The following is a 12,399-nucleotide window of genomic DNA, read 5'->3' on the forward strand; positions in this document are numbered from 1 at the left end:
ATTTTTTTTACAGTAAAGTCCAAATTACCGGCAGTTTTTGACACTTTTACCCTTTTTTCCCGGTTAGCCGGTAATTAGGATTTTTTTGCCAAAAAAAAAAGTTTAGGATTTTCTTGTCAAATCGTCAATTAGGACTTTACTGTAAAAAAAATAAAGTTTAGGACTTTTTTGTCAAATCGTTGAAAATATTGGGACTTTAGTGTATATATAATTTTTTTGGTTAGAAATTTAATGGTATGATACTCTTTAAGCATAAGAGTTATTGAAACCTTCTCTAATCAGCTAGATCCTATTGAAATCCTTTACGTTTGCTTCTTGTTAAATCGTTTTTTTAATCTCAACGAACCGACATTGAAAAAAATTGAGATAATCAAGAAAGAAAGAAAGAACCAGGGTTGTGTTGGTTTTTTGCAGTCTCAAAAATGGAGAAATTAGAAACCTAAAAAAACAAAATTGCCCTAGCTTTATACAAACAAAAACAACACATGCCTAGTCAAAAGGGTGTGAATGTGGAGAAGGGAAAGAAAGCAATTTCGTTTTTTTCGGTTTCTTATTTCTCCATTTTTGAGACTGCAAAAAGCCAACACAACCTTGGTTCTTTCTTTCTGTCTTGATTATCTCAATTTTTTTCAATGTCGGTTTGTTGAGATTAAAAAAATAATTTAATAAGAAGCAAACGTAAAGGATTTCAATAGGATCTAGCTGATTAGAGAATGTTTCAATAACTCTTATGCTTAAAGAGTATCATACCATTAAATTTCTAACAAAAAAAATTATATATTCACTAAAGTCCCAATATTTTGAACGATTTGACAAAAAAGTCCTAAAGTTTATTTTTTTGACAGTAAAGTCCTAATTGACGATTTGACAAGAAAGTCATAAACTTTATTTTGTTGACAAAAAAGTCCTAATTACCGGCTAACCGGGGAAAAATGGTAAAAGTGTCAAAAACTGCCGGTAATTTGGACTTTACTGTCAAAAAAATAAATTTTAGGACTTTCTTGTCAAATCGATGAAAATATTGGGACTTTACTGTATATATCCCAAAAAAAAAAAATCCTAAACACTTACTTTAATTTACGAAAAAGTGTCAAACTACAATTTTTTAACGAAAAAACCTAAATTACTAATAAAAATGATGATTTTGTTATTTTTTCTCGGTTTACTGGTTTCATTACTTATATGGTTTCATTAAAGTCCCAATTTTATCTTAATTTACGAATAAGTCTCATACTAAAATTTAATGATGATTTGACTATATTTTTCCATGCAACATACATTTTACACGTTTGGTTGTTAACCTGGAAGTCTAGTTATTAAATAAACTGATAAGATGAATATGTTGGGTTATATAATGTTATACCATAAACCTTGATATCCTGATGCATTGTATATTTTTTGGTATATACAATGTATCCAACGAAGACTGCAATAATTATATAAACTAGCAACAAATTAGTCATTTTTACGTTTGTAAGAAATTTCAAATTGTCTATCTAAACTTATGCAACCCAATATATCCATCTCATCAGACATCAGCTCATTTCCTGCTGTTTTTTTTTTTTTTTTTTTTTTTTGGAAACACAGATTCTATTAATTTCATTGCTGACCTAAATACATAGTCATAAATGAGCCGATGAGATGAATATCAAATTTTACAGTAAATGTAACATTATATATCTCATCGTATCTATCTTATCAGCTAATTTAATGATTAGATGTCCAAGTTAGCAACGAAACCGATAAAATCTATGTTACATTGAGAAAATAGTCGAATCATCACCAAATTTTAGTTTGAGACTTATTCATAAATTATGATAAAATAATGATACTTTAATGAAACAGGTAAGTAATGAAACCGGTAAACCAGGAAAAGTGGATCAAATCGTAATTTTTACTGATAATTCATTCTCTTTTGTAAACAAATTTTAGTTTGAACTTTTTTCGTCAATTAGGATAAAATTTTAATATTGTTTCAAAAATTTCCCTTGTTATAACTCATCAAAGATTAAGCTTACTATTTATTGTTCTTACATACATGTTTAGATACATGTAAGTATGTAATAGTTGAGTGGATTGTTAGGAGATTATGCTTAACAGGTAATAAGAAGGTCGGTGTAGATTAACAGGTAATATTTATTACACTCATAGGTCTCTCATACGTTTCCATTCTTTATTGTGATGTTTCCTCTTCTTGTACTTTTCCTTATTCTCTAAGGGCTACTGTAAATTATTCTTATTATAAATTGTGGTGTTATTATTTAGAGTTGAGTGCTCGTAGCGTCCATCTCGATGTAAGTTGTATTGTATAATGACAAAATTGCAAAAAATGGTCTCTGTGGTATGCATTTTTTGGGGTTTTAGTCCAAACCTCGATTTTTTTGGTTTCGTGGTCCTTTTGAGCTAGTTACATTGTGTTTTTGGTTCCTCTGAATAGTGAAATGACTGTAATACCCTTTAATTATTTATTTTTCATTTCTTTCATTTTTTAAAAATCTAAATACTTACTTGTTTATTTAACTAATTAAAAAAAAGTAAAAGTCTCTCTCTCCATTTTCTTTTTCTTTTTGGTCTTCCTCCCTTAAACTCGCAAACCTCATTCCTGATACTCATACCAAGAGAACCCAAATCAATAATCAATAGACTAAAACCAAATTGATTTCATTATTTCCCCCACTGTGAGTTTATGATGGTGGATTGAACACCCTCCTGGAAAACGCTACTTAATTCGATGATCAGTGCAGATTTGAACTAAACAAACTCTGATTTCCAATCTACACTCCAAAAGCAAGTTGAAATTGGTTACTAGAGTTTAGACCCACAAAATCCTGTAACTTTATTGTTTATGGATGCTGAGGCTGTCATTGAAGGAGACAAAGCCCCATTTAGCCCAGAAAGAGCTTGAACGAGCTAAAAGAATTGTAGATGATTGAAAAAAAACACACACATACATGTAACACCCACCTGCACCGTCGTCGCTCCCACTGGCCGGTTGTAACATCCTCGTCGACCACCCCTCACCACTACTCTCGCTTCTGTTTCTCAGTTTTAGTTACTGCGATGGTGAAATACACCAATTGATCTTGCAATGATAAATCACCATCAAATCTAGGTTACAAGTAGTGGCTCCAATGCAAGTTCAGATTCAAACTAAACAAAAAACTCTGATTTGGAATCTACACTCTGATTTAGTACACATCAGTGTTATTGGTAATACAACATCAAAAAATAGGTCTGGTGACCTTGGGGTTGTTGATGTCGGATAAAGAATGGGTGGGATGGATTCCCGTGCATAGCAGACAACAAAGATGGAGGAGAGTGAGGTAATGGCGGTGGTTCGCCGGAAATGAAGCACAGGAAGAAGAGTAAGGCTTCACAAGATTGTAGATTAGATGGGTGAAGTTTAAGATAAACAAAATGGGTTGGGGAAGAAGAAGTGGGGTGGGGTGTGTGTTTTTTTGACTTTTTCTTGAGAGAGAGAGAGAGAGAGAGAGAGAGAGAGAGAGAGAGAGAGAGAGAGAGAGAGAGAGAGAGAGAGAGAGAGAGAGAGAGAGAGAGAGAGAGAGACTTTTATTTTTTTAATTACTTAAATAAATAAATAAGTATTTAGATTTTTTAAAAATGAAATAAATGAAAAATAAATAACTCAAGAGTATTACAGTCATTTCATTATTCAGAGGGACTAAACATGCAATGAAACTAGCTTAAAAGCACCACGAAACCAAACAAATCGGGATTTGCAACCCAAAAAAAAATGCATACCACATAGACTATTTTTGCAATTTTCTCTTGTATAATTAAGACTTTTGGACATAATTAGATGAATGAATTTTGGATCTAGTTTGAATTTATTGGAAATTTGTATAGGTTGCGCCGTATATTGATGGTATTTAGAAATTATGTCAAATTTTCAAAAGAAATACTTTAAAAAAAATTGAGTCCATTATTCAGAATATAAGGAAGTTACATAAACTCTCCTTTGTTTTTGCGATAACACTACGGAAATTTATGCTATGACACAAGGATAATATTAGAAAATCTTTGAGCATTCCATCTGTTGTATCATCAAAAAACAAACGTTCGGGATGAGACGATCATGATTAAGAAAACTATGTCAACCACAAACTTTTTCTATCCTTGATCTCTTTATTTTGCTTTCTTTCATCTCATCACATTACACTTCCTACAAAATAGTCCAAGTGGGAAAAACAATTATGATTGAAGTAATTGGATGTTTGAATCTCATAAAAATAAATTTTAAGATGACAAGAAAATTCATGAGGCACATAAGCGTCGTCTTTGTAAAATTGGTGTTGTGGAATTATTTGATAAATATTTAATATAAAAAACGGTTATATAGAATGAATTGCCTTAATTAATAAATACAATCAACTATTATTATTCTAACTTCACTATTAAAAGAAAACTATAATGCTCAAATTATTAGAGCACATGGTATGGACAATTAGAAATGATATTATTGTTGATGTAACATCGCATAACCCGATCAACCAATCAAATTCTTTCTTTCTTTTTTTTCTCTCTATTTTTTAACATGTTATAACATATACACACTACCTTCACTTCATTTATAACATGTTGAAGTGTGAGGTGACAATAGTTGACTTTATTACACGGTTGCTCGTATCCAATACTCTTAAGCTATTTACTTTATTAGATTTTTAAAAGATATATCGTATTGGCATGTAATGAAGTTGTGGGTGAAATTTCTGAAAAATTTACCATTTTTCGGATCCCGGTGGTAACTAAAGGTAGCAGATTCAATTATTCAAATGTGAGATGGTTAATTTTAAGTGTAAATTAATCATGATAACTTATGTATAATATTAACATTTTTAATAATGACCTTTTAATAATTAGTTAATATATCTACCAAATAATTAGTCCATATAAAACATTTATATCCTTCCAGTAAAGTTTTTAATGCATACAATCGAGTAAATAGTCGATGGAAGACTACAATAAACATGTTTAATGTCTCACCTATCAAATAGACAACTTAAAAGGGTAGTAGAGCAGTGTCCATTTGGAGTTTTGACCATCTTTAATTGATTTTAATGTAGGAATCTTTCGTAGACCAAGCTTTACGATCGGGTTTATGACTTTATGTTCTTCTGCAATGATTCCCTGCAGGTTTTTAAGATCAGTTATTGGACATTCATTCTCACAGTTAAGGTTGAATAGAATATATAGGAAAAACCTGGAGGGTAAATAGTCATTTATAGATTTTTTATATTGTTGACGTGTTTTCTTTTGTAAAACATTTGTCAAATGCATGAAATTGAAATTGAAAGTTGCTTAAAACAATGCAAATGAGACATAAATATAAAAAATTGAAATTACAAACAATTGCACTGTAATTGGGACCACCTCTTGCCCAGTTTACTCTCATGCACTTTATGATATTTAATTTACAGAACCACATTATAAAAGCAGAATAACACTTTTTAGACTTAGCTTTCACTGTCCAAAATTTGAATAACTTTAACAACTGAAATCAAGATTATTAAATACAAAAATCATGATTGAAAGCATATGGAAAGCTCAAACGATTCCATACTCAAATATTATAAAGGAAACGACAAGGTTTCAGAAGTATATTATAGTTGCTCACATTTTCATCAAACCAAAATACCATCTTGAGGAAGATGGCAAAAAGTTTCTTTTCAAACTGCCAAACAAACCACGGTAAAGCAGTGAAATCCCAATGGTCATATATATCATATAATTGAAGAATAGTCGGTAGGGAATAGTACACCAAAAGTTGATATACCTACTGCACAATCGTCACATATATTCAACAAGACTTGTTTTTCCTTTTTTTTTTCTTCAGAATGGCAGTAGTTTTATTTTTAAAAACAAAAAAGGTCTACCAAGAAACTAGCGGGGCACAAAAAGGTTTAAATGCCTACAAGCTAGGAAAGGGGAATATTATATATGTTGGCGTAATTGATCAGAAAATTGGAACAATTTAGTCTCAGGTATTTTAGGAGGGTTTCCATCTTTCGTATGCTTTTGTATGGGAGGAGGATTTCAATCCGTCTAGTATATATCAGGTGCTATTTATTATTTTTTTAAATATTGAGTTTTTACCTTAGTTGTAATAATACTATTAGATAAGTAAATTCCCAAAATTGTTTTTCTTCTGTTGTTAGTTCCTCCACGTGTCTTCCTTGTGCCTTCTATTAAGTTTTTCATTCTTAAGGAATCAAATGAACTGATTATTGCTTAGCTTCATTCTCATAGAATTACTTGATGAGTTTGTTGAGGGTTGAAACACACTTTTATTCAGAACTAGAATAAAAGGAGGAGTTTACTATCTACCCTAATAAATGAAAATGACTTTGTCACATGTCCTCTACTCATTCATTTGGACACATGACATTTTCTAGAAATTTTAAATTTTCTATTTTCCACTTGTCATTTTATTGTATTTTTGATTTTATTAAATTAAAATCCACATTTAATATATAAGGTAATATATATGTAAGGTATTTATTAGAAAATGGTTTATATATGTAATGTATCTAATGCATTAAAGTCTCATTAATTTTAATAATTCAAAAAATTTCTTATTTTTCTTATAAATTTAAAGTTTTCAAATTGTTAAAATTTTATATTTAATTTTTTTTAAATAAACCCATGTAATACATGGGTCTCACACCTAGTCTCAATATTACTTGAAAAGAAAACGACCCTCTACTACAAATACTCAATGTAAGTATTTTTCTACCACTCTCTGTTTAGTGGTGTCTTACAACTGAGGTTAGAACCTCTATTTATACTTAAACGGGCTTACCAAAGTTACTGTAGTTATTTATTGTGTTCACCGTATGAAAAGAAGAAGCTGCTATTTCTTATTGTCAACATAGATGGTGGTGCAACTATTCATGTCAGGTTCACACCCAAGTAGGTTTACACTCACATTCTTCCCCATAAACCGAACTTGGCTCGAGATTCGTCATGTCGATCATGTTTCACATTTCACCATGTTTCACGTATGCTAAAGCCTTTGTAGAGATGTCTTCTCATTGATCCTTCGAGTTGACATATTCCACAAAAATTTTCCCACGTTCAACACATTCTCGTATGAAGTGATAATGAATGTTAATGTGTTTGCTTCGACCATGAAACAAAGATTTTTCATCAATGCGATTGCCGATTTATTATCAACATAAAGGGTTATAGGCATGACATGATGTCCTGTGAGCTCCTTCACGAGATTTTCAAGCCAAAGGGACTGACAAGCCACTGTTATGGCTGCTATAAGCTCAACTTCACATGTGGACAAAGTAACAATCTTTTGCTTTTGGGATTGCCAAGTGATCGCATTCCTTCCTAGATAGAAAATCCTCCCAATCGTGCTCTTGCAATCAACAAGGTCACCTCCAAGATCAATATCGGTAAAACCAACCAAATCTTCAATTTCACGACCTCTTCCATAGTTGAGTCCATAATCAACAATTTCTTTCACATACTGTAAGATGTGTTTCACAACTTGGAAACGCAAAGTGGTCGGTTCCTCCATGAAACGACTTGCAATTCCAACCGAAAATGACAAGTCCGGTAGAGTGTGAATCAAGTACCTTAAACAACCTTCTACTCGCCTATATTCAGTTGGATCAACTTTTTCACCATCTTCATCCTTCTTAACCTTCAACTTAGGTTCCATTGGTGATTTTGTCGGATTGCAGTCTAGCAACCCAAATTGCTCTAAAATCTTCTTTGCATAAGCCGTTTGTAGCAAAGATATTCCCCACTTCTTTTGTGAAAGTTCGATTCCAAGGTAGTAGGAAAGTAATCCCAAGTCACTCATTTCGAATTCTTTCTTCATTTGTTCTTTAAATTCAACAACGTCGTTAGTGTTCGACCTGGTAATGATCAAGTCATCAACATAGACACCAACAATAAGAATTTTGTCTTTTGAGTTCCTTTTGTAAACAACTTGCTCTTGTAAACTTTTTGTAAATCCAAGCCTTTTAAAGCTTTTATCGAAACGAATATTCAAAGCTCGAGGAGCTTGTCGCAGACCATAAAGAGCTTTATAAAGCTTGAGCACCTTGTGACTATTTGCTTTATTAACACATCCTTCTAGTTGGGTGACATAAACCTCCTCCTTAAGATAACCATTGAGAAACGCTGAATTGACATCAAGATGGTGGACAACCCACCCATATTGAGCTGCTAAGGCAAGAATGAGCCTTACAATGTCAAGTCGTGCTACTGGTGCAAAAACTTCATCAAAGTTGACTCCTTCCTTTTGTACAAATCCTTTAGCTACAAGTGAACCTTTATGCTTTACCACTTTTCCCAAGTTGTCTTTCTTCACTTTAAACACTCTTTTCAAATCGATTGCTTTGTGTTTGGGTGGAAAATTGGTAAGTTGCCATGTCTTGTTCTTCTCGATTGTATCCAACACTCTTTTCAAATCGATTGCTTTGTGTTTGGGTGGAAAATTGTGTTTGGGTGGAAAATTGGAAAATTGGTAGTGTGATTGGTCCGCCCGCACCGGGCCTTCAATCCACCTGGTCCACTCTCTGAGTCTACAGTATGACTGGTCCGCCCACACCGGGCCTTCAGTCTGCCTGGTCCACTCTCCGAGCCTCGGCACGTCTGGTCCGCCCTCTTGGGGCCTACAGCCTATCCGGACCGCTCATTGGGCCTTCAGAACAACCGGTCCGCCCTGGGTATCTTGGCCTACAGCATAAAGCAAGATCGGCCTCAACCCAACTCCAGTCCAAACAACCATGTGCACATATACATACAATCATATAGCAATTCACAGTCAAGAAGCAGATCAAACAGATCACATAACATATCATCATCCTAACCAGGATACCGACCTAACAGGTCACTAGCATAGCATCTCCCTATCTCTCAGGATACCGATCTCAATCAGGTCTCTTACATATACCATCCTAGCTCTCAGGATGCAAACATATCACAGCAACAACATAACAACAACTACACCGATCTCAATCCGATAAGGGTCGACCTTGGTGCCTTAGACCCTATTGATATAGTGAGGATAACTCACCTCGAAACTGCCGGCTGAAAGGATAAGATCCCGCTGCTCCAAGCTCCGACACGAACTCCTCCACTGAACACCAACACACTCAACTCAATAAATACCCTTAATTACCAAAATACCCCTGAAAGACAACTGGTCAACCTTTGGACAGGGTCAAAGTCAACCCCTGACTGACTCTACTCGCCGAGTCCCCATACTCAGGACTTCCCTCAATCCGCGACCTAACTCGCCGAGTCACCCCGAGACTCGTCGAGTCCAACAACTCTGAGTCCACTCGTCCACAACTCACCGAGTCATCCCTTGACTCGCCGATTCTCGACTCAACCAGAAAATATTGGGACTCTTCGACAAGACTCGCCGAGTCCAAGAACAGACTCGCCGAGTCTAAGGCTATCTTCAACTTACTCGCCGAGTTGTTCATACAACTCGCCGAGTTCCAGGCCATCTTCATCCAACTCGCTGAGTTGTTCTTCCAACTCGTCGAGTTCCAGCTCATCTTCAAGCAACTCGTCGAGTCCACCCATGTGACTCGCCGAGTACCACCGGTCTGAATCCATACAGAAGCATTCCAGGCCATGCAATTGATCCAAAACATAGATCTAGCCTCCTACAACCCATCCATCACGTAAAGTGGCAAACTTTATGTGAATCCAAAGAGATCTATACATTTTGCACATTAGGGCTAAGGTTTGGGACATGATAGCTTCACCCAACACTCAACACAGGGACTTTATGCACATTAGGACCATCACCACTCCAGATCTGAGGTAGCAACCTCAGATCTAACTTCCAAACTCCAAAACATACCAAGATAAGCTCCCCACAAACCCCGAAATGATGAATCCATAAGAGTAACAGCCCAAGGACAAGATATTACCTCAAAAGAACACCCCAACTGCAATGGAACTCGAATCCAAGCAAAGCCCCTTGCTCCAAGACTCTTCTTCTTCAAGATTTCCTCAACAATTGCTCCTCCAAGCTCCCAAATGCAACTTGATCCACTCACATACGAAGGTTTGGGTTTCTGGACTTGAGGATGAGTAAAGAGGCTGGGGGAATGGATGTTATGTTCTTTATATAGGGCTCAACCCCGAGAATTAGGGTTTTCTCCACTCAGCGCCTACTCGCCGAGTCCATCTTACTGACTCGCCGAGTCGGCTACTTAACACGCGACCAAATCGTGACTCTACTCGCCGAGTCCACCCATGGACTCGCCGAGTCGCTCTTTCCCAATTTACTCTTTTAGCCCTTCAGCTCTACTCTTGATATTTCGGGATGTTACAATTCTCCCCCACTTAAATTAGGCTTCGTCCTCGAAGCCTACGGCAACACAACTCTTAGAAATACTCTTGTCATGTACCACCTGGCATTGATCCAACCAGGTTTCTCAAAACACAACCATAGAACCAGAAACTCGTTTTCTCCTTCCTTACGGTGTCCTGACCACTGTCTCGAGCCGGGCACCGGCTGTACCCTCTGATAATCACACTCAACAACCGAGAATTACCCATGATGCATCACTGCTCCAAATCTCAATAATCACTCGACCCCTATGGGCTAGAAAACCATGAACCATCGGATCCCCGATCCGAATCCCACTCTATCCATTCCATGTTGACGGAAAGACCCATTCTTCAATCTCAGAGCAACTCCCATGAGTTCTCCTCTTGCAATCACATACACATGCTGAACTAGCTCTAGTACCCTCAGGTTGGGAAAACCCGATACACTGATGATATCCTCAAACATCCCCCAGGATGAACCACTAATACATACCCAAAACCCTGATCAGAATCAAACTGAGAGCCCAAGACTCTCTCCCTGCATCCCTTTCGAGCCTCTTGGCTCTACACCTGCGGAATTCCCTCCGCGACCTCAGCAAACATCCCAAACCGGATGAGCTTTTATTCCACTGCCACAACATGCTGCTCAATAACCATACTCGAATTACTCTAATCATAACTCTGCTCTGCCGCTTTCACTTCCGTGAACTTGCACTCCCTCTCGGAGTTACACACCTCTCTCTTTTCCTTTACCAAGGAATCCACTTGGCCACATTGTCACTCCGACAAGGGTCACGGTGCTCGCCCAACGCTACACCACCCTTTTATAGCGTATCCGCTATCCATCCAACACACATACTCTGACTCTCATCGCAGGGACTCTCAAGCCCATGCATTATCTCAACTAATCAAGATCACTACCCGGGGCCAGACCTTCTAATGCAATCACACTGCAACATACACAATCCATATCCTCGAACCGATCCGACAATACCTGCAGAGTCTTTAGCATGACTAGACTGCCTCACCAGGCCTTCAGCCAATCTGGACCACTCGCAGAACCTTCAGCCAATCTGGACCGCTCTCAGTGCCTTCAGTTTGGCTGGACCGTTCTCCGAGCCTTCGGCCTGACTGGTACGCCTATCAGCCTTCATTCTATCCGGACCGCTCAACTAGCATTAATCATTCCGAGCTATCACTCCTGGAAATCCTCCTATGTGTACTGTTCTAGCCCTTTAAGGGTTCCGAACTCTGTCTTAATCGCACATGCTCGATCCCGGCCTGCTCCCAGGCCCTCCACAATCAAATGCCCTAGGTCCGTATCCCGCCCCGCATGCCCGGCACTTGCTCCTATCAGCCTATACTCTGGGCTGACAGAACACTGCTAAATCCCAACAACTAAGCACCCTTAAATACTCATCGATCTCCCAGAGAATTCTCCAATTCTCCCCCACTTGTAGCACTGATTAACAACCACCAGTCGCCATCACCGACCTCCCAGAACAACTCTGCACAAAGAAAACACTTACATGTGGACTGCTTCCCACAAGCATAAACAACCTTAACGAGATCTCACATCAACACCAATTAACCCGCTCGAAAGAAACTCAATCTGCATCTAACCACTCCTCAGAAAGCAGATGCTACCCGGCCTTCAAACCAATGCCAGGTTCCCACTAATAACTCTCATGGATGATAACCAACGAAATTCCCAAAACAATAACCCATAACCAAACCACAACCCTCAAAACGACGAATACCGCATCGAAAACCACACAAAGATACCAGCTCATAAACAATACACCACAATAATCACAAGATAACAAGATATCAAGAAAGAAACATACCCGCAGCTGCATCTGGCACTGCTCTGACTTCCTCTGCCGCAAGCTGATAAGCGCGACCCTGAGCCCTTGGGGGCTCTACTCCATCCTGACCCCCACCTGTGATCCTCAAAGTGGCCGGTGCTGGAGCCTGCACCGGTCCTGCAGCAAGCTGTGGACAGTTGACCCTCAAATGTCCAATCTGATGACAATGATAACAAATCCTCAAATCCCAAACCGG

This window comes from Lactuca serriola, chromosome 8 (genome assembly GCF_051521515.1).
Source record: "Lactuca serriola cultivar US96UC23 chromosome 8, Lser_US96UC23_V15, whole genome shotgun sequence".
Lineage (NCBI taxonomy): Eukaryota > Viridiplantae > Streptophyta > Magnoliopsida > Asterales > Asteraceae > Lactuca > Lactuca serriola.